This window comes from Danio aesculapii, chromosome 3 (assembly GCF_903798145.1).
Source record: "Danio aesculapii chromosome 3, fDanAes4.1, whole genome shotgun sequence".
Taxonomy (NCBI): Eukaryota; Metazoa; Chordata; class Actinopteri; order Cypriniformes; family Danionidae; genus Danio; species Danio aesculapii.
The window spans coordinates 22,963,447-22,985,540 of NC_079437.1; positions in this window are offsets into that span (position 1 = coordinate 22,963,447).

A 22,094-nucleotide genomic window follows, 5' to 3' on the forward strand; every position below is an offset into this window, starting at 1 on the left:
TAAATGTCACTTTAGCTGTATAGAGGAGTCTTGAAAAAAATTGTAGTAAAATATTATTTACTGTCATCATGGCAAAGATAAAATAAATCAGTTATTAGAAATGAGTTATTAAAACTATTATGTTTAGGAATGTGTTGAAAAATCTTCTCTCCGTTACACAGAAATAGGGGGGGGAATAAACCGGGGGAGGAGGGGGGGGGGGGGGGTTGGGGTCGCAAATAATTCAGGTGGGCTAATAATTCTGACTTTAACTGTATTCATGTTTCCCAACCTTGATTACTTTTTGTTCACCTCTTAATTAACAGTTATCATCTCAGTTGCTCCGGATATTCTTCCTCTCCCCAACATAAACAATCTTCTAAAACAGATTAAGCAGGTTTCTCATACACTGAAAAAATGTTTTATTAAATTTCCTAAAAGGTTTTAAAGGTAAGTGATTGCAAACAATTTATATGGGCTGAAACTAAACAAATTCAATTTAGTATGTCCAACCTAATTTGTTTAAATTTATCCCATATAAATAGTTTGCAATCACTTTTACAATCATTTTTTCAGTGTACTGTGCAGACATCTTCCCTCCACACTTACTGCCACAGATTCATAAATCTAGGACTGCCTCACCAGCAGCTGACAAAGAGTCAACAGCACCTGTATCTTCTCATTTCTGTCCTGTGTCCATCTCTCATTCCACTCATCCGGCTGGATAAATGCCTCAAAAACAGAGGTGCGGTTCAAGGGGGATTGTCTGGTGTCATCGGGACAATAACGAGCCCTTTAACATTGTGATGAACGATTGGTGGGTTGCTCTGTGATTTGTAGGGCGAGGAGGAACAAGGAGCGACAGAGGCCACGGGTGGACGAGGTGATAATGGATAGACTTTCTGTCTCCACCTGGAACTAGACCCATCCCGCCAAACCTCAAATTCCTAGATGGAAAGGAGTGTTGATGATAGACAAACATGGGGGAAACAGGGGACACTAATGAGATCTGACAGATCTGTCAAATAAGGGTCTTTGCTACGGTCTTGACACTTTGTTTTAGGAGTCCTGGCATGTAGACACCAGCAGGCATTGTGAGGAAAGACAACATGGACCTCTGTCTGCTCTGTTGTTGGTAAACAGTGAAGTTTGTGTAAAGTTCAGATCAAAGGTTCTCGTCTCACTTCATCAAGACTTTGTTCACATCCTCTGTGTTACTGATCATTCAGAATATTTCTGCTAACCTTGCTCTGTATTAACTTGTGAATTTGAATTTGTGAGTTTGAAAAAAAAAAACGAACCGGCCAGAACTCACAGGAAGCTGAAATGGACTGACAGGAAGAAATGAAACATAGCGCTTTTGTGCCCACCCACATTTTCCCCTTTAATTCTTCATACAGGTATAAAATCTTAAAAAGTTATAAGAAATGAACCGAACCAATAGTGAAGAGGAAAATCACAATATTACAAACTATTATTTGAAGGTAGAAAATTGCACAAAAAGATCAAAGGCACAAGAATGTGTACATTTACATGAGATAAAGATCTTCGTAGGATGCAAAAGTTGTCTTTTGAGGCCTTTAACGCTCTTTGATAGGTGATCTATAAGTTGGATCCATTAACCTTTTTTCATATTGTATATATTTTATTGTTTTTACATATAAGTTACACTATTTATATGATATTTATTTAAATATGTTTTTATTTTTAGGTTTTTAAGTTTTAAATTATGTCATATATAACATTTCAGTTAGTTACCAATGCAACATTTTTACGTTTCCTTTAACACTTAAAAAGATAGTTGACCCAAAATAGAGAAATAATTACCTCACTCGTATAGTTTTGAATGGGGAAAAGTGTAACGGTCAATATGGCAAATGAACTCCAATCATCGATCGTTATAGACTGATGTTTCTCTGGGGGAAAAGCTCGGACCAGACATGTGCTTTTATAACTGTTTGCTGGTCAACAAACGCACTGGAAATACTTGCTTGTTTCACAGACATAAGAAATATATCAACATAAAGCTTGAAATAAGTGCTTTTAAATGAAAAAAGTACACTTCAAACTGTATGAAACGAAAGCGAGCTACAGCAACTACTTAAACGCCCACAAACATGTAAACAAAGAGTCGCTGTCATTTCTGGAGGAGATTCACCATCAAGACCAAGCTGTGAAGACCAGCTTGAAGCATTATTCAGAGGATGATAATGTGTAACACGACCATAAATTCCTTTCAAGTGTGCATGCGCCATGGGCAACGTGAAAAATATGCAGATTTAGTTTGATTCTGACGTTTAGAAACAAAACATACGAGACAGATTTTGTTTCATTTCATTGGTGATTGCAAACAAATAAATGTAATCGTAAGCTTGGCAAACAGTTTTTGATGTTTCCCCATTCGGACAGAATGCGCGAGGCATTTCAAAGATGGCCGCCGAGTGAAATGACATGCTTTAAAGGAGCTTTGCTCGGACCCATCAACTTTCATAGTAGGAAAAAAATACTATGGAAGTTATTGGGTGCCTGCTACCAGCATTTTCAAAATATCTTCATCAACAGAAGTCGGCAAGCCATCAAGTTAAGGATAAGTAAATGATGACAATTTGCATTTTTGGGTGAACTAACCCTTTCCTCCCAATTTGATATTTGATTTTTTTTTTTCAGCTTTAATTCAAACTACAGGCATGTTAAAAACTATTTAAACTTGACAATCCATGCGTTTCAATTTTGTATTCTTCATCTTGGTATTAAAAATGTAAGATTTAATTAGAATTCACTGTAATCTTGTATTTCAATTAAATTGTCAGTGTCACACAACCCTGACATGGCCAGTATGAGTATGAGGACCTCAGTGAGGTTTGCTTATCTAAACATTTTCTACTCTCCTCAAGAGACCACCTGGATTTCAATGATTTGGTGTTGGTCAAGTTGTTGAAGAGCATAATCTATTTAATCAATCAGTCTGACCATGAACAGTGCACAGTTTCTTGTTCATCATTTCACTCATTCAATGACCTTACATCCACCTGCAGCTTTGAACTCAATCCTGAACTTTTAAAATGAACAATGAGGAAGAGGAAGAGTTTGTCATGTGCCTAATGGATTAGCTTTGTCTTCAGCACATAGAGAAGATTCATAGCTGCAGGTGGAGAACCAGATGAAAGAAAAAAAAGTGTAAGAGTTTACATGTATCAAGTCATTCAGTGGTGTAAAATTACTCTCATCTGACCTCCTGTTTGGTCAGAAGCACTCCGAGGTCAGTCAGTTTCACCTTGACCGGATCTCAAACACCAGGTTTCACACACCAGCTGCTCAAGTTAAAGTGTTACTTTGCTGCAGGCAAGAAATTAGGTTTAGATCTTTGAATCTCACTCAAATGGCAAATGACGCACATGTTGCATTGCTTAATATATGCAACATGTTTTAATATATTGAAATAAATCTGATTTATTTTATAATATAATTTAAAATTATTTACATATAACATCTTAATACTTACAATTTAATTGTAATATTTTCTAGTGAAAAAATAAAATATTTTATTTAGATTTAGAGCCATATTAAAAAATAATACTAAAATATTAATTTCATAATGGTTATAAAACTGGAATTTCTAAATATTATTGTTTATATATAATGTATATTTTGGTGCATGTAAATATTTGTGTTTTTTACTGTTGTTAATATTGTTGTTAGTCATAGTATGTCATTGTTTTATTTATGTATCATATTTAAAATATAAACAACATTATTAATTTAACAGAACATTTTTAAATGCATTATTGTTTCAATATTTTAGAATCAAGCTTAACTTATTAAAATTGAATCGCCACTAGGGGGCTTACTGTTGTATATTAAAGACAAATCACAGACCCACATGAGTCATCAGGAAACATACAAAGACGCATCACTTGGACACAGCATATCAAAAATAATTTCTGCTCACCCATCTAACACAAACTACACAGAGCTTATATGTTTTAGGGTGTCTATATTTTCACTGGTTAGCTTGATGGACTCATTGTTCACCACCACACTGCTTTCTGAGATCTATACATACTGTATCTCCTCCTCTCAGTGTTTAAAACCAGTGATTCATTTTCGGCAAAACGAACAAATCTACTTTAAAAAAAATCATAATAACAGCATATCCAATATGTGTATCACAAAGAAGAGCAATAATTTTAATTTATTTTATGTGCCAAAAATGTATGCGTTGCATATATGGGTTGTTTATCCAAATTTGACCAATCAGACAAGGCCTTACTATCTTTATACCCCACTCCCCAGTAGGTGCTTAACGTTACTGGCTAGACCTCAGTCAGAGCTGAGAGCTGAAAACAAATATTAATGGTGGGATTACAGACAACCGAGGAAAAGAACAGCACCGAATAAGAATCAGAATATCTGCCAAGGTTTTCAGAGTGTTTTAAAGTCTAAACGTTGGCACTTCAACAGTTTTTTGACCTGAGATAGATCAGAAAAATAACTAATATCTGTTTGTTAGTGTTCTCATTACATTTTGGAAAAAATAGTAAATAAAAATTGTATTTCTCTAAAGACAATATTATATCGCCAGAAATATCATTGATAATACTACAATGGTGTGGGTTTCCTCTGGGTGCTCCGGTTTCCCTCACAGTCCAAAGACATGTGGTACAGGTGAATTGGGTGAGCCTAAATTGTCCGTAGTGTATGTGTGTGAATGCAAGAGTGTATGGGTGTTTCTCAGTGTTGGGTTGCAGCTGGAAGGGCATCCACTGCGTAAAACATATGCTGTTTGGCAGGTTCATTCCGCTGTGGCGACCCCTGATTAATAAAGGAACTACGCTGAAAAGAAAATGAATGAATGAAGTAAATACAATAAAATACAAGAGTATTTTCCATGCCATGCAGCCCTGGTAGTAAACATTGACTAATGTTGGGTGTATTAAATCATTTTAATTTCAATTAATCAGCTGCTAACCAATAAAATATTACATATTTGCTTGTTTTAAACTGTTTAAAGAACAATTGTTTTAACAAGTTTTGTTGTTGTTGCAGTTTATTTTATACAATTTCATATTTAAATTGTGTTGTTTTCACTACTGGTCAGTACTGGATGTTCTAAAAAAAATGTTAGGAACCAAAAAGTTTATGATCCCGACTGATTTTCATAATATAGAAAAAGTACTATTTATAATAACAACTACTACTTGTAACAACAGTTTTGTGACCAATGTTCTTTAAAATATCTTCTTTTGTAGTGCAAAAGAAACTACATATTTAAACTGAAACAAAAGAAGAGTTAGAGGAGTACACATGTTGTTGTTTAACATTATAATATTGCTGCAAATATTACTATAACAATTACTTGCACAGCAATATACCCGTATCTTAAAATATGTACCTCAACAAATTATGTAAACAGCATGTAACATGAACACCACTTCACCACCCCAAACACCTTGGTATAACCATGTTTTATGGCAGTAAAATGGTACACTGGATTAGAGAGTAAAACCTTTCAAACTACGATAGTCGAATCCTTTGCTTCTGTCTTATCACTTCCCACTTACCCAGCCATTTCACTTATTTTAGAGGCTGTATAAGAGAGTTAAACCTAGTCTCGGTCTCAGATTTCTCTCTTTTTCTCTCCATCTATTCTGCACTCTTTCTGTCAGGCCCCCCTCTCTCTCTCTCTCTGCTGTGTTTGTTCAGTGGTCCCTCTATACCTCTCTGCCTTTGTAAGGGCTAATGTTCTCAAATGGAGGGAAATTAAAGCAGGGAAGCCATGCGTGTCGCACACTAACTCTTCCCCCTGCGGGCCTATTGGTTCGCAGCATGAATACTGATGAAGGCACATGGTTCCTCAGCATCTCCTTCACACCTCCATCTACACCGTCACACGCATGAAATATACATGCAGAACGGAGAGGGAGAGACAAGCTGAATTTATTGAGGCACTCGTACGTCTGCACAAACACACACACACACGCACACACACACACACACACACACGAAGAATGCCTGTAACTCATAAAATTCCACCTAAAACTTTGAAATACACTACAGTTCAAAATGTGGAGTCTGCTCTCAATAACGAAGACTTATATCTTAAAACAAAATCAAGTTTAGGGGGTTGTAAACTTCAATACACTGCTGGATCCTTTTCAGATTATGCCTCGTGACTAGGGTTGGGTAGTACTTGTTTTTTATGATGCAGGTGCCAAATTGATATTTTAAAATCTGCATTAGTGCTTAAATAGTGTCAAGAAGTATTTAAAAAAGACTCATGAAAATGTTGAATGACATTAAAAGTTAAAGGGGCATGTGAATAAACAAACAACAACAAATTTACGTACATTCACAAAACATAAGCCATTTAATCCAGCGACGTGTGACAGTAAATAACAGTTAAAGGGCTTTTAACAGCAAAGTGGTCTGTTCTCTTAGACCCAATGCCAACTCTACCCCTTAGCCCTTCACCTTACCCCAATTTTCTTTAGCTTGAAGACATAGGGCTAAGGGGTAGATACCCTTTCGAACTGAAATTTTTCAGGGCCACACTCGAAACCAAGGGGTAAGAAAATTTCCCAGAATACATACACAACGGTGCATAGCTTCCCCTGGAAGCATTAGTATTTTTGTCATTATTTCGAATTTTTACAACAAACAAGAATATTTTAAAACATTCATAACCGCGTTCGTGTTTTACCGTCATGCTTTTAAAAAAAAAAGCTAAAATAAAAACCGCTACATTTCGCTATATGTAATCCCTAACAATAACAACCTGTAGCAGTCCTACAACACTCTGACACTCAACGACACTCGAATACCCTGTCAGAATTAGTCTGGTGCTTGAAAATGAGCTTTTTACAGTGTCTGCTATATTGTTAATGTTGTTGTGTGTGTTTACAAGATGAATATGGCCACGGTGTAAATGCACAGTACAGTTACAATCTTATTGCCAGATTATATTGTTATAACATAATATGTCTTCAGTGATTTCCTGAAGATAAATACCAAAAAATAATCCCACTGGAATAACTACAGCAGTCGCCATCGTCTGATCTCATATGAAGCAAAAAAAATATGATGACGTGTGCAGGTTTTGGAGTGCTGTCCCATTTCTTAGAGGTAAATTTTGAAGCCCTTCTATTTTTGAGGTACAAAAATAGAATTGGGATTGGGTCGTCTGCTATGAACAAGGGCTGATTGATATTGAAAAATCAATATTTTTTTTGCAATACATATTGTGATATAAACACAATTTCACCAGATGACTTTAATATGTGAAGAACTCATCATTTTAGATTGAGATGATTTTGTTCGGGAGGGTACGTATCTGCATAAAATATAATACAAACACATAAATACAAAAGAGCAATGATGAACATGAAATAAACTGTGCTTTAAAGTTTTTAGACAGAAATGGAATAATTGTACCTTTTACAGCATATAGTCTTCATTGTGTAAATAATTATATGCAATTAATCTTTAAGCTACAAGCAATATAATTTATTGCACAAAAATCGACTTGAAATGCTTACACAGTGACATTAAGGATTTTCGCATTGCAATATTAATGCTAAAACGATACATTGTGCAGCCCTCCTATGAACCAGCTTTAAATTAACAATTCTTTTGCAGAAATATTAACATATGCCTTCATTGACAAAATATGACACTTCTCCAGATGTACTGCATATCGTGCCTTATAACTATAGTCAAAATTTTGTGTTTATAGGGAAATTTATTTTTTTAGAAGATCTTATAAGTCAGACATAGCTTCTAAGTTACACAGTATATGATACAATATCCTGCTGTGTCTGTGCTTTTTCACAAATGTTGTGATTTATAATGTTTTTAAAAACTTATGTGTGAGCTGCTCATACTGTATATCATATGCGTATTTTGCAACACAATCTCACGGCAATTCGTAACTTTTTGATTTGGTGGCTAATTCGTACGATCTAATTCGAACAATTTAGTACGATTTGCTCATCCTCCAATGACAGTTGCGTTTAGGGGTGAGGTTAGGTGCCACGCCTCCTTTTTAAAATTGTACAATTTCGTACGACTGAACTCGTACGAATTATCCACTAAACTGACAAAACGTAAATACTTACGTTGTCTCGTGAGATCAGGCTGGTATTTTGCTATGGGTTTCAGTACCAACCCTATTTGTGACTTTTTTTTTTCTGCAACTGAAGTCTTGGTGGCATTTCTCAGTATCAAGGTAATAATGGCTTGTTTTATAATGTTTTAACGTTAGTTAGGTATCTACAGTGGCCGAGAGAGCTTAATGTGTTGCAAGTTAAGAAAACACAAGCAATTACGAAAAACCCAGCAAATTAAGAAAAGATCATCATCCATTTGACAGCACACGTGCTACAAATCCTCACAATGCATACACAAAAAAGGCACTGCATTTTCTTACAATGCAAACAAATTAAAACGCGCTGCATTTTCTCATACTGCCTACAAAAATGCTTGCATTCTCTCACAACACTTGCAAACAGAATGGAGTACAATGGAAATGTTTCAAGGGGACCCTAAAATGTGACGCACGCTGCTTTGAAATGTTTATTATGCCTTGACTGGTGCTCAGTGAAGTTGTAAGTAATCTTTGAAAGGTGAGTTTGTTTATTTCGACATGCTGATTCCTTTGTTTTTGTGTCTTATTAGACTAAATAACCATAATAGCAACATTTTTTCATTGATTATTTATTAATTAATTTTTGTTAATTATTTATTAATTATAAAATAAAGATGTTTATGATGGACAGGATAATATTTGGATGATACACAACTATTTAAAAATCTGCAATCTGAAGGTTCAAAGGCCTAAATATTGAGAAAAACTGACCTTTAAGGTAGTCCATGTGAAGTTCTTACCAATTTGTATTGATCAAAATCTAGGCTTTGATATTACGTTACAAAATTTGCAAATGAAACGATCCTAATATTTCAACGATTTTTGTCATTAAAAAAAAAAGTTTGACAAATATATGCGTGCATATTTCTGACATTCAGTCTGCTATCAATAGCTGTTTCCATCCAAAAATGTGAATTAAATTTATGCACATAACTGGAATATCACATAACAGACGTGCGTATAAAGCAATGTTTCCATCCAATGAGTCAAAGAGAACTAAATAATCACTGACTAACTGTCACCAAATATCAAAAGTAAAAACTGAATTTGTTTCAGTAGGAGAAGCTGCCTGAATCTTTTCTTTATTTAATAAAAGCCATGAGACACAGAGCACAGACGATTTTGATTATTCTGGAGGTAATTAATAATGTAATAACACTAATACTGTCATTTTAGAATGACCAACTCAACATTTCAGATGTTTTACAGTGTGCTCAGCCTGGTTTGCATTCACACACATTTTGATCATCACATGATCTCCTATAACAAAAATCACATCATCTTTTTTAATGCGCTTACTGGAGTTTGTTCGGTAAAAGTGTTTCCATTGTAGTTTATGCGCATCTTTTCTTACCGAATAAAAAGTCAAAGCCCTTCAATTATGCGCATGCTTTTTATGCTCATTTTCAAAATGTATGCGCCTCTTGCATTTCCATCAACCGATTTTTTTTATGCATATATCCAAAATGCAGATAAAAATAAGTTGATGGAAACGTAGCTAATGACTCACAAGAGCTTTTTATGGACAAAACCTAAAGAAACATACTTAACTTAAAGAATAAACAATGTACTTTGTATGTGGTAACTCCAGCATAAGAGAGTAAACCCCAAGGTATAATAGCCACTTGTCAATTATGCTTCACATATTTTATATACATAACATATGCTTTCTCTTCACATTTCTCTCTTCTACCTTCTTACACACTCACATGCAAACACGAAAAGCGTACAGCAAATATGGGGCTTCGGCAAGAGTCATGACAGTGTTGATTTGTGAGGTTTCCTGCTGTAGGGCTCTGAAGTTTGGGGACAAATCAATCTGATCCCTGCACAGACCTGTCTGCCTTCTCCTACTGAAAAACGACCTCTCTAAACTGATCGACTGGTGCTGTGTGTGTGTCTGCATGACAGAGAGAGAGCGAGAGAGAAAGAGAGAGACGAGTGAGATGATGTGTGATTTTAAGATCATGCATGTGAGGGGTGTTTGGGTCAGCAGATGTGTCAGCTACACACACACGCCTTGCAAATTTTGTTTTAAATATAAGGCAGTAAAGTTCTTATACGTGTTATTATGACTGAGTACAAATATACAACATTGCACCTTAGAACATCAATATTCACCTAGTTTATACAGTATAATATGCGATATATTCCTGCTGGTCACTTTAAAGATTTACTTTTTATTTTGTTTTTATATAGATATGCATCTTATTGTGTGCCTTATGCAAAAAGCTGCTTAATGTTCTTGATATTGAATAATAACAACATTATTATTATGAACATAATACTAATAATAATATAAAATAATAATAATAAAATTACATTAATAATAATAACATTGATAATAATAATTATAATAAATTAATATTAATATTATTATTATTAATAATATTATTGTTATTAATAATAATAATAATAATAATAATAATAACAACATTTTTATTATTATTATTATTATTATTATTATTATTATTATTATTAATAATAATAATAATAATAATAATAATAATAATAATAATAATAATGATAATAACAATAGTAATAATAATAATAATAATAATAATAATAAAAACATTAATATTAATATTATTAATAATAATAATAATAATACACAAATAACATCATAAAAATAATAATAAACTATATTATTATGAAAATAATGTCTTTAAGGGATGAGAAATTGTAAATAAATTTACTAATAATTTTAAATAAATTTAGTAATATAATTCTTTTAAAAAGGACTTCAAGGTTCAAGAACAAAAACACAGTTAACACACCTCTGACCTCTAAATAATGTATGCCTTACTGAACCTTGAAATACTGCCTTGATCAGGTTTGAGTCAGCACAGCCCCAGCTGCTACTAGAGACAGCAGCATGCCTCACTTAACCACACTTACTGATAGCGGACAGTGTGGAATGAGCAGTTAACACACACTACAAGACACAGAGCAAAGAAAGTGAATGCAACATTTAACCTGACACATCACACACTGAAAAAAGCATGGCACTCACAGACTATGAATTGTTTGAGTGCTAAATAACATTTTTCAAAAGTTCTTTTCACATTCTTCATTGTTCATTCATTTTCTTTCGGCTTGGTCCCTTATTTAACAAGGGTTGCCAAAGCGGAATGAACACGGCCAATTTAGTTCATCAAATTAACGTATACCAAGTCTTTGGACTGTGGGGGAAATCATAGCACCCGGAGGAAACCCAAGGGAGAACATGCAAACTCCTCACAGAAATGCTAACTGGCCCAGCCTGGACTCGAACCAATGACCTTCTTGCTGTGAGGTGACACTGAGCCACTGTGCTGCCACATTCTTTATTGCTTAAAGTCCTATTTTTTATACTGTATATTTTTCAAATCACAATACAACTCCATTTCCAAATCATTGCATTTTACCTATTTTTAATGGTTGAAAATTAAGCGACTCACATTTTGCATACCGCCGACAGTTATCGCCTTAAAACACTAGAACAAACACACATTCATAGATAATTAAATATAACAAAATTTAAAAACAAATCTCCAGATGATCAAATCTATAAACATTTTGCTGTGAATGTTTATATTTTTATATCTGTGACACTGGAAATCTTTGCAAAAGTAATATGGTGTCTTTAAATTGGAAGCAATTTCAGCAAATGTTGATATGCGTTTAATTGAATTAGTCTGCAATTCGCTTAACTTCACTGAACTGACAGCCTTACCTAAAGTATCGCTCTTCTGAGAGGTATTTATTGCTGCAGCCTTTTTAAAAAAACAATAAAGATACTGCGATTGAGAAGTGTTTGTGTTTTTACAGAAGATGAGCTGTTTTTCTACTTTTCTTTGCATAATTGCTCACTTCAATAATCTTGTAAACTATAACTTCACAATATCGATGTATTAATAATCTATTTCTGATGCTGATCAACTCAAAACTAACAAAATTGATAGCCTGTCTATTTATATTTATTGCTGCAGTCTTTTTAAAAACCAATAAAGATACTGAGATTGAGAAGTGTTTGTGTTTTTACAGAAGTGAAGCAGCTGTTTCTTTACATAATGGCACACTTCAGCAATCTTGTGACCCATAACTTCACAAAAATATATCTACGTATTAATAATCCATTTCTGATGCTGATCAACTCAAAACTAACAGACCCTCGACCCCTAAGGCTCTATGTGAGCTGGCCATATTATGAATGGCAAACTTTGCCATAAAACTTTTCTGACTAGTCACCCGCTCTGTTCCTCTTCAGCGGCCCATAGCCGACCCCACGGCTACACTTGTCCTCTCGGGCCGCCAGGGTCGGCAGTGTTACCCCGGAGTGGGTCCAGTCGGCCGCCTCCCTGGTGCTCGGGTAATGGGCTGGCAGGAAAGCGGCTTCCTCCGAGCGCTGGAGACACTGTAAAACGTTAATGGCTCACCGTGGGGATCCGCGGTTGAGCCGGGGCCCCCGAACCAACCCCATTATTCATTAGACGAGAACGTTATTTATTGCCTCCCGGCACAAACACAACAAGCCAATTAATAATTAAGCATTTCTATCCGCCTCTGTAGAAGCAGCTTGAGCAGATGAGGAGAAGAGGAGATATGAGCGCGAGCGTAAGAGACGTGCAGCCGTGAGCAGCATAACTTCAGCACTATTAAGGAAAATGGCAGTTAAGACCCAAACGTTGTCTGGAGAGACTCAGAGCCAAAAATCCAAGTGAAGCAGAACTGCCGCTGTGGCTTTGGTCCAAAATCTACCGCTCTAAATCCAGCCTACTGTACATTTAGTAATGAACATCAATAAATAATGCCAGTATAAATCTGATGAACAGGGACAAATCCAAAAATTTTAATCAGTAGTTTATATATATATATATATATATATATAAACTACTGATTAAAGTTATTACGAATCATAAACTACTTTGATTAAAACCATTCAATATGTATTGCTTTGAGGGCTTTGCAGTAGTTCAACCATGCCAAGATCTGTTGTCCAAAATAAGCAACAAATAAATGAAAAATGCACCAAAAATTCTAACTAAGGGGGCAACAAAATGCATAATCAATCTTAAAAGTGGAAGGCACTAATAAAGTGAAATGCAAAAATGAATAATGTGTCAATTTGTGGAATTTTACAGAATTGCAGATTGTGCACACTTAAAGTACACATGAAATTAAAACTGACCATATTTTGTTAGCTCAGTTTTGTGGTGAACAGTTCATCTGTGCATGTCATGTTTGTTTGCCCTTTTAATCTTTAATTGAAATCTGAAAATCCACTTCCTGTTTGTTTTCAGTGAAATCCTCAGATTATGTCTGTGTGAGGTATTGGGTTAACCACAGCCCTCCAGTTTTGACCGTGCTGAAAAAAAAAAACGAAATGGTGAGTAGTAGGTCTGTTAGGTTGTAGTAACTCTCCCCAAACCCTTTTCCTGATCTGTCTGAATAAAATGCATACTTTATTACATCCAATCAGCTCAAAGTAGATAAAAACAAACCATGCCTACTGTTTTTTCATTTACTATTGCATTTCTCTGCGACACAATATGACGGGGAAAAAAAAAAACAGTTGCAGCTTCCAGTTCATGCAGACTTTAACACAATCATAAGCAACCACACATTTCTGATGGGCTTTTAGATTTTATCACCACTAAAGATTATTCACCACTTTAGATTTAGATTGGTCACCACTGCACACGCACCCCTGACAATGCCTGAATCAGAGGCATTTAGAGCACCACCAATAAAGACCCACCAATCAGAGGTGTTCAGATTAGTTACCAATAAAATCATACCAATCTGATACATTTAAATTAGTCAGCGATAAAAAAGCACCAATCAAATGTGTTTAGATTAGCTAATCTCTGAGTGTATGCCATCCCTGTGTGGATTCTGAACACTAAATTTTCCTCATCATAGAACAATGTTTTTGCATAACTACACTAACTTCATGGAGTGAAATTAGTCTGTTTTGCCAATGTAAAAGGTAACAGAAACATTGAAGCAAGTGATATTACAAAGTACTCATTTTAATGTAAAAATGCCTCTGGAAATCAATCCACCAGGGCAAATATTGCCCCTCAATAGAAAAGTTAATTTCTGACTATGGCTGAACATCGTTTGAGCATCGACATTGTATTGTGTTTACACGCAATACTGACATCGCAGGATTAGATATATATAAAGATATATATTTTAAATATTTATACAATGATGACCAAGTTATTTTACATTTGATTGTTTAATTACTGTAATTGAATACTGATCCTCTCCCCAGAAAACCCTTTTGCCTTTTTGTCGTATTTATATACGCTTATAATTTATTAGATTTTATGCAGATGTACCACATAGAAATAGACTCGATCATCCCAGTTGATCTAAATGAAGGAAATCTTGCCAAATAAAGCTATTCAAATCATCTGCTGAAATTATCTTCATAATGCAACATACATCGCAGCAAAACAAAATGTCCGATTTTTCCAATATCGTGCAGCCCTATTTCTGATCCTACCCTTCTAAAACATCTGTGCTCAAGTTTTACAATAATGTACACAAAAGGTCTACACATGCATGCATCTGAAATGGAGAAACAAATATAGAAACACAATAGTGGGAATGTTGATAACCCTTCCTATTTAACCATTAGTGTCCACAATATCAACCACTTGATATTTTTAGGTGTCATGTAGTTTGTTTTTGCTTAAAAGACGGAGCATTTCGAAAACGCCTGTTTTAGATTAGAAATGCTGCTGTTTCCTTTCAGTATAAAAGGACTGTAATGCAAACATTTGAAAACGCTGGCATGACAATCCACAATCACTTTCAGTCTGATCTTCTATTTTCTGGTTCATCAAGCTCCTTTCATATGACCATTATACAAGTGGTAAACTGCAAGTATGGATAATGGTAAAATATGAGCATGCAGAGTGAGAACTAATGTTAAGGTAACATGCTTTTTAGGCTCTATAGTGTGGACTGAATGTTTTGACTCTAAAAAGCCATTTTAAAATAAAAACGCACTAGTGTAAATTAAGCATAAACACATGGATTCAATTTATGCAGATTTACAGTACAGAAGCTGTTTATGTTATAGACTTGAATCAAACTCTCCGTATATTTTTACTGGTTAACTGCTTCATAAAGCCTTTATAGTGCATTTTCAGTTAAATTTACCATGTGGTGCACAATAAAAGAGATTTCATCCAGACCTACATTTCCTCCCAGCAGCAGCACACAATACATGCAGTTAGTGCAAATAACTGCTGATTTAGCCATTTCCTCAAAGCCACAAAATTACTGAATGTACTACAACATGTAAAGTAAATACCTGCAACCAAAGAAATCCTGCTAATATAACATTTATCAAAGCATATCTGTACACGTCCAATCCAATTTAGAAAATCCTGCAACCACAAACTTTTACAGTGGCTATAATGTTCTTTGCAAGCTCCTGTTGCACAAATTCACCAATAAAACTGTGCTTATCCTGTCTATGCTGAATGTGCCTTTTGACAGGGAGACCCTTGAGACACGATTTAAGACTCTCTACCGAACTATTCTGTCGGTCTTCTCTTACTGGAAGAGCATCAGCTGACCTGTTTCTCCAGCTCCAGCGTATTGATCGTGCAGAGTCAGGCTGAGGAGGCATGGCGGAGCTTCAGCCGAGACAACGTCCAGAGATCGAGTCCGAGTCTGTCTCTGCTTCACCTCAGTCAACAGAGTGCTGGATCAACACCATATCTGAAATAAAGTTGCACAATTATAATGCAGACTTCATATGGAAGGTAAACTCAAAAACTCAAAAACTCTGAACGTCTTTCCTATGTAGTAAAGAACTTTTGTATTAAAAGAGCTTAATATAAATGACTATAGTTTATTATAGTATTTAGTAAGATTGCAGTAATTTAGAAGGGATGGTAAATGTTTTAAAATGTTACAGAAGATTTCTTATTCATATTAATGCTATTCTTTTGAACTGTATTACAGGTTTAAAAAAAAAATATGCAAGCTCAAATGTAAAACATGATCTTTTAAATTATCTACAATATTTCAATCTTATTGTATTTGTGAAAAAACAGACTTTCAAAACCAATACACAAATTTAAAAATATTTAATAAAAATAATAATAAAATCCTACCAACACCAGTTTTTAAAAGCAGCGTCTAAAAATATTTCATTCATTCATTTTCTTTCCAGCTTTGAAACTTTATTAATCAGGGGTCACCTCAACAGAATGAACCGCCAACTTATCCAGCATGTGTTTCAATCATTGTCTAAAGAAAAATGATTTACAAAATAAATTCTGGACTTAAAGACAAGCCATCCCATATGAGCAGTGAATTCATTTTTAATTATAAAAAAGTTTATTCTAATCACTGTAAATCCAGATAGTGTCTCCTTTACAGTTTAAAAAACATTATGTGTGGAAAAAAATAACATTGGAAATAGTCCTGTCACAATAATCAATGTGTCGACTTCTCGCACAAAACAAGGACATGACCTTAATTGTTTTTGGTGATGTAATATATATCGCCCATACATAAACTATTCTAGCAACATTTTAGCTGATTGCACAACATCTCTATTGGAGGTGTCAGTGTCAGCATGGTTAATAAACACTATAGTATTTACTGTAAATTACTATAGTATATATTACTATAGTACATATAAGTGGGTGTCTGACAACTGAAAATATATCTGGTAGCAGATAAACACAGCCTCGGTTACTTTTTACCTTGCATTTTTTGGTTAACATTATTTAGGATGTGCGTTTTTACTTTCTGATACCAATGCCAAATTATTAAACTGTTAAAATATGTACAATTAAATGAAATATTCTTAAAATTAAAAATATTATGTGTACTTTGGAAGTGTGTACTTGCATTATGATGACATTATATTGTAATTCTGGCTTTTTATAATGAGTATATTAAATGACAATAATATCTTTTAAACGCAATATATTTTGGTGCAATTTATCGTACAAGAAAGAATAGATATCGTGACAGGCCTAATTGGAAATAGTATTTCACCTATTCAAATATTTTCTATATTTACATATTTTGACAGTCAGTATTCACCTTATTCTCCGCGTACAACTGGGCGCAGCCATTTGAATCCTTTTGGCTCGAGACTTCCGCTCTCATTCATTTACATTTATTTTTGAGTTGAAAAACCGCTCGTTTTGCTGCTTTATGTTGCAAACTGATATTTTCTTATTATATTATTCAACTTTTTATGTAAAGTCGTGCAAACACTTGTTTGTAGAGCTAGTAGTTTGACCGTTTTCTAACGTTTATTATTCCTAGTCATTTCTTCCAAATGCAACCGAATCGGAAGTTCTAAAACAACTTCCACATTGAAGAATAAGGTCAATATACCGATATAAAAAACAAGCATGCTTGTTTTATTTATTTTATATAAAGAATAAAAGTAGAAGTTAGAATAACTAAATTTCATACTAAATTATATTTAGTATTTCACATGATTAAAACCAAAGAAAAAATTTTTAATTGACAATTAATTAGCATTTTGGGGTTCCACTGTCTTTAATAATGTAAAATAAAGGCATTTCATGCGGCAAATGCCTGAATATTTACTGTATATAAACTATTGATACAGCGAATGGCATTTTAGTGGGTGTCTTTCAGCAACTAATGTTTTATTTTGTCATCTTTTTTTTTTTTTGAAGAATAATTCATCAGGACACTCAAAAATTAGTTCCTTTTTACCTCATGTACTTAATTAAATATTAAGAATGTTAACTAACAAATGAATTTCATATAAAATACTTATTTCTTTTTCTATACAGTATATCTGAACTTGACAGCCAAAAAGAGTTCAACAAATCATGCAACTTAATTATAAAACAAAAAAATTTTCTTCAAGTTGCATTAATAAGCTCTTCCACTCAGACATATTGAGGGACAAATGCCCCCCTTGGTTTAAAGGCCATGAAGCTTCTGAATGCAGACATTCAATTTCATGCCATATGAAGTTTACACTGATTTCAATGTATTATCGTGGCTCATCATTGTAAAGGGTTTCTGTACAGAGTTAGAGCTGCACTCGTTTTTGCCTGTGCGTGCGTGCGTGTGTGTGTTGCTCATTTGAATTTCTGCTCGATTGGTCAGCCTAATGTGGCCAGGCTCTGTCGCCCCTGGTAATTGTGCTCATTTCATTTTGGCAGCCTGCGAGGAGCCTGTCCATCACTACAAAGTATAATATATAACACTTATTCACAAGTGTGTGTGTGTGTGTGTGTGTGTGTGTGTGCGTGTGTGTGTGTGTGTGTGTGCGTGTGCGTGTGTGTGTGTGTGAAAAGAGAAAATGGGACACAAAACGTGTGTATGAAGACATAAGCATGTTTATCAATTGCAGCAATTTCACAATTGACATTAAACAAATGTGTTTAAGAAGCTTGTGTGGGAATAACAAAAGTGCCATTAGTGAGAATAACTATAATAATGATGCTGCTATTCTAGGATTTACACAACTTACTGTAACTACAGACAAGCATTCTTAAGTTACGATAAAAAAAAAAAAAAGCTACACTGCTTTTGTTTGTTATATTGCACTCTGAGGCAATGAGTCATATATATATTTGTAAAATCCTCTCAGATTAAGGTTGTACTGATTAGTGCTGCACAATATATTGTTTTAGCATTGATATCGCAATGTGCGCATCTGCAATAGTCACATTGCAGGATATTAATTGTTGAGCTGGGATTACAGTTGATTACTATCAGTGCAGAGTTGAATTATAATGGAGTAAATGTTTATCACCTGCATGTGCTTTTAAAGAGATAGTTCACCCAAAATATTACTTTATTTCAACAAATTAATAAATATTATAATATTTTCATTTCACCCCTTTGAGAGTTTCTTTTTTATGTTGAACACAAAAAGAAGATATTTTAATAACTCATAAATGTTTGAAACAAGTGAAGGTTAAGTAAACGGAGTATTTTTTTTTTTTTTCATTTTTAGGTGAACTATACCTTTAAGAATGTGACTGTGAACATTTCAAAGTTTAAAAAAAAAAACATCAGGCCACTAGTAATTATATTGTTTGTAACTTTAATAAAAAATTACACAATGAATACTATGCAGTGTTGATTATTTAATATCTGTACCTGAATACTGTTAGACTCTCTAAACTATAATTCACCTTATCTTTGATATATTGTTTTTATCTATGCTTGTAAGTGATTTGTTATATATTTTTCGAAAATCAACTCCTCTGCAAAATCACACCAAACCAATCTAAAATTAAGACTTTTTCCCAAATAAAGCTGTATTCATACCGCTAAGTATATCGCAGAAATACAAAATATAGCAATGTCATATTTTCCCAATATCATGCAGCCCTACTGATTCAGTTCATTCGATGCATTTGGATTGTTTTTGCAAATGAAGCAGTATTTTGATTCTGTAAATAAAGAATATTAGAGAGATTAGATTAGAGGACTGAATTAGAAGAGTTTGTCTACATGAAAATTTCACTACAGCCTCTCAGTTATCAACTTATTATATTTGATATTTATTAGCTATTAGTTTATGGGTTGGTGTTTACATGTCGTTTAATTTTTCAGTTGTTTTAATACTAAGATAAAACTAAAAAATAACGTCAATTAAATGTTGGCTCGACAGCTTGCTGAAAGTGTTTCATTTCAGTCAATGTGTATTATTTTTTTAAACAAGGATTTCTTCAGTTTTATTTGAATGTAATAACCCTGCTTTCCACGTCATTTTATATTTAATTTTAAAATTTACTGTCAATTTCTGAATTTATTGATCCTGAATTGATAATAATGAAACAATTTTTCAGTGATTATTTATTTGATATAACAGCTTTTACTTGGATAAAATATCTGATGGCAATACACTGGAGGTAACAGCTCATAATTTCACTTGCAACAGTTTTAAGTGCTGCATAATGTTGGAAATATCTGACATTGCCATACTTTGTTTTGCCACGATATACATTGCGATATGAATATAATTTCACCAGATGATTTGAATAGCTCTATTTGGAAAGATTTTATTAATTTAGAACGACTGGAATGATTAAATATTTTTCAATGTAGTGCATCTGCATGCATTTTCATAAATTACAAGCAAAAAATAAATAAAACTGTGCTTTATGGTTTTATAGGGAGTCTAAAAGTATTCAAGTTCAGAAATTGAACGATCAAATGAAAAATAGCATGGTCTTCATTGTATAAATAATAAAAAAAATCAATAATATCTTTGTCTTTTAATAAAATAAAATAAATTTAATTAATAAAATTAAATAATCTAATCCAGCGATGTGACTTGCATATACATACACACATTGCGATTTCAACGCTCAAACGATATATTGTTCAGCCCTAGTTTTAAAATCCTTTAACACAGCACAAAGGCTTCAGTGATGTCATCAACCTCATCATCGTCATCGTTATTATGAAATCTTTTCATTTGCTGCCAAAGAAACACGACTTGGAGCAAAAAGGCTGGATAATTAAGTTTTAAGATGAGCCATAAATGTGTGTATGAGAGCATGTGCATCTGTGCATATGTGTGTGCTGTAACTCATCTCTCCTGACCATATGGAGCACAGGAGAGAAACCCTGCACACAGATGGCAGATCGTACAGCATTTTCTCTTCCATCTATCTCACGATCATCTCTTTTATCTCTCTCTCACACACACACACACACACACAGTGTGAATTTATACACAAATGTTCTCATTCCACAGTTTTATCCACAAAATTCTCAATTTTACAAAAACATTTTGCTTTTATTATTTTATAAATGTTTGATTTTTCTGTATTTATTAATTTAATGAGAAATTTGCTATCATATGGCAAGCAAAACTTTATAAAAGAAATTAAAGTAATTCAACAAATGTAAACAATATTCTGAATGTCCAACGCAATCTCACAGAAATTTGTAACTTTTTAATTTAGTGGCTAATTCATATTCTTTTTCACAATCTCATTCGTATATGATTTGCTCATCCCCTGATGAAGGGTAGGTTTAGGGGTGGGGTTTGGAGGCATGTTTCCCTTTAAGAAAAACGTATGCTGTCATACAAATGAAATCCAATGAATTTGCATGGCACTTTTCTGACAATAGGTAAAATTTAAAAAAAAACAATGTCTAAACATTTGATTTGAGACCCTTTGCTACACTCAATCTGCATGAACTCCACAGGTCAGTGTAAACTCTGATAATACTCATGTTAGAGCTGCACAATTGATCAATATAAGACTGCCATCTCGATTCAAACACACAACTGATCTCATTACTTCTCAATCATGATTAATGATTCCTGCTGTACACTATAAAGTTTGCATCCAGTCATGTAGCCCAACAATAAAACTACTTCAGTCTTTCTTTTCAACCAGTATTCAGTTTTACATACTTCACAAATACTTTAGATGCAAATATTGTCTACTCTTAAAAAAAGAAGAAAAGAATAAATCATACTTAAAGAATTTGAACCTTCAAGTGAAAGATGCAACAACAGCATTGACAGTATGATAAACTTAAAAATATCACAGTTTCACAGTCTTGTAGTTACTGCTCAAAAATCTGTTGTTTTTTTTATATTTGGGTAAGAAACTTAAAAAAAATTTCCCCTTAGAATACAATAGATTTTATATTGAGAAACATATAAAACATTTTGGAACAGTACATGTCAGGCAAAATAATTAAAATGAATCATTGACTTCTGCTGACATTAGTTTTAAAAACAGATTTCTTTACAATTCAAAAAGGCATCTTTGGGTATCTTTTCTGCTGGGGATACGGTTGTCTTAAAAAAAAGAAATGAATAAAATAAAAAAATGTTTTTAAAAACTTACACTGAACGGTATGGCAGAAAAACTCAAACTTTGGCGGTTTTAAAACCTTAAAAACAGTTATCGTCCCATGCATATCTACATGTTACAATTAAGAATTTATGTCAGTGAACATAATATTATTAATATATCAT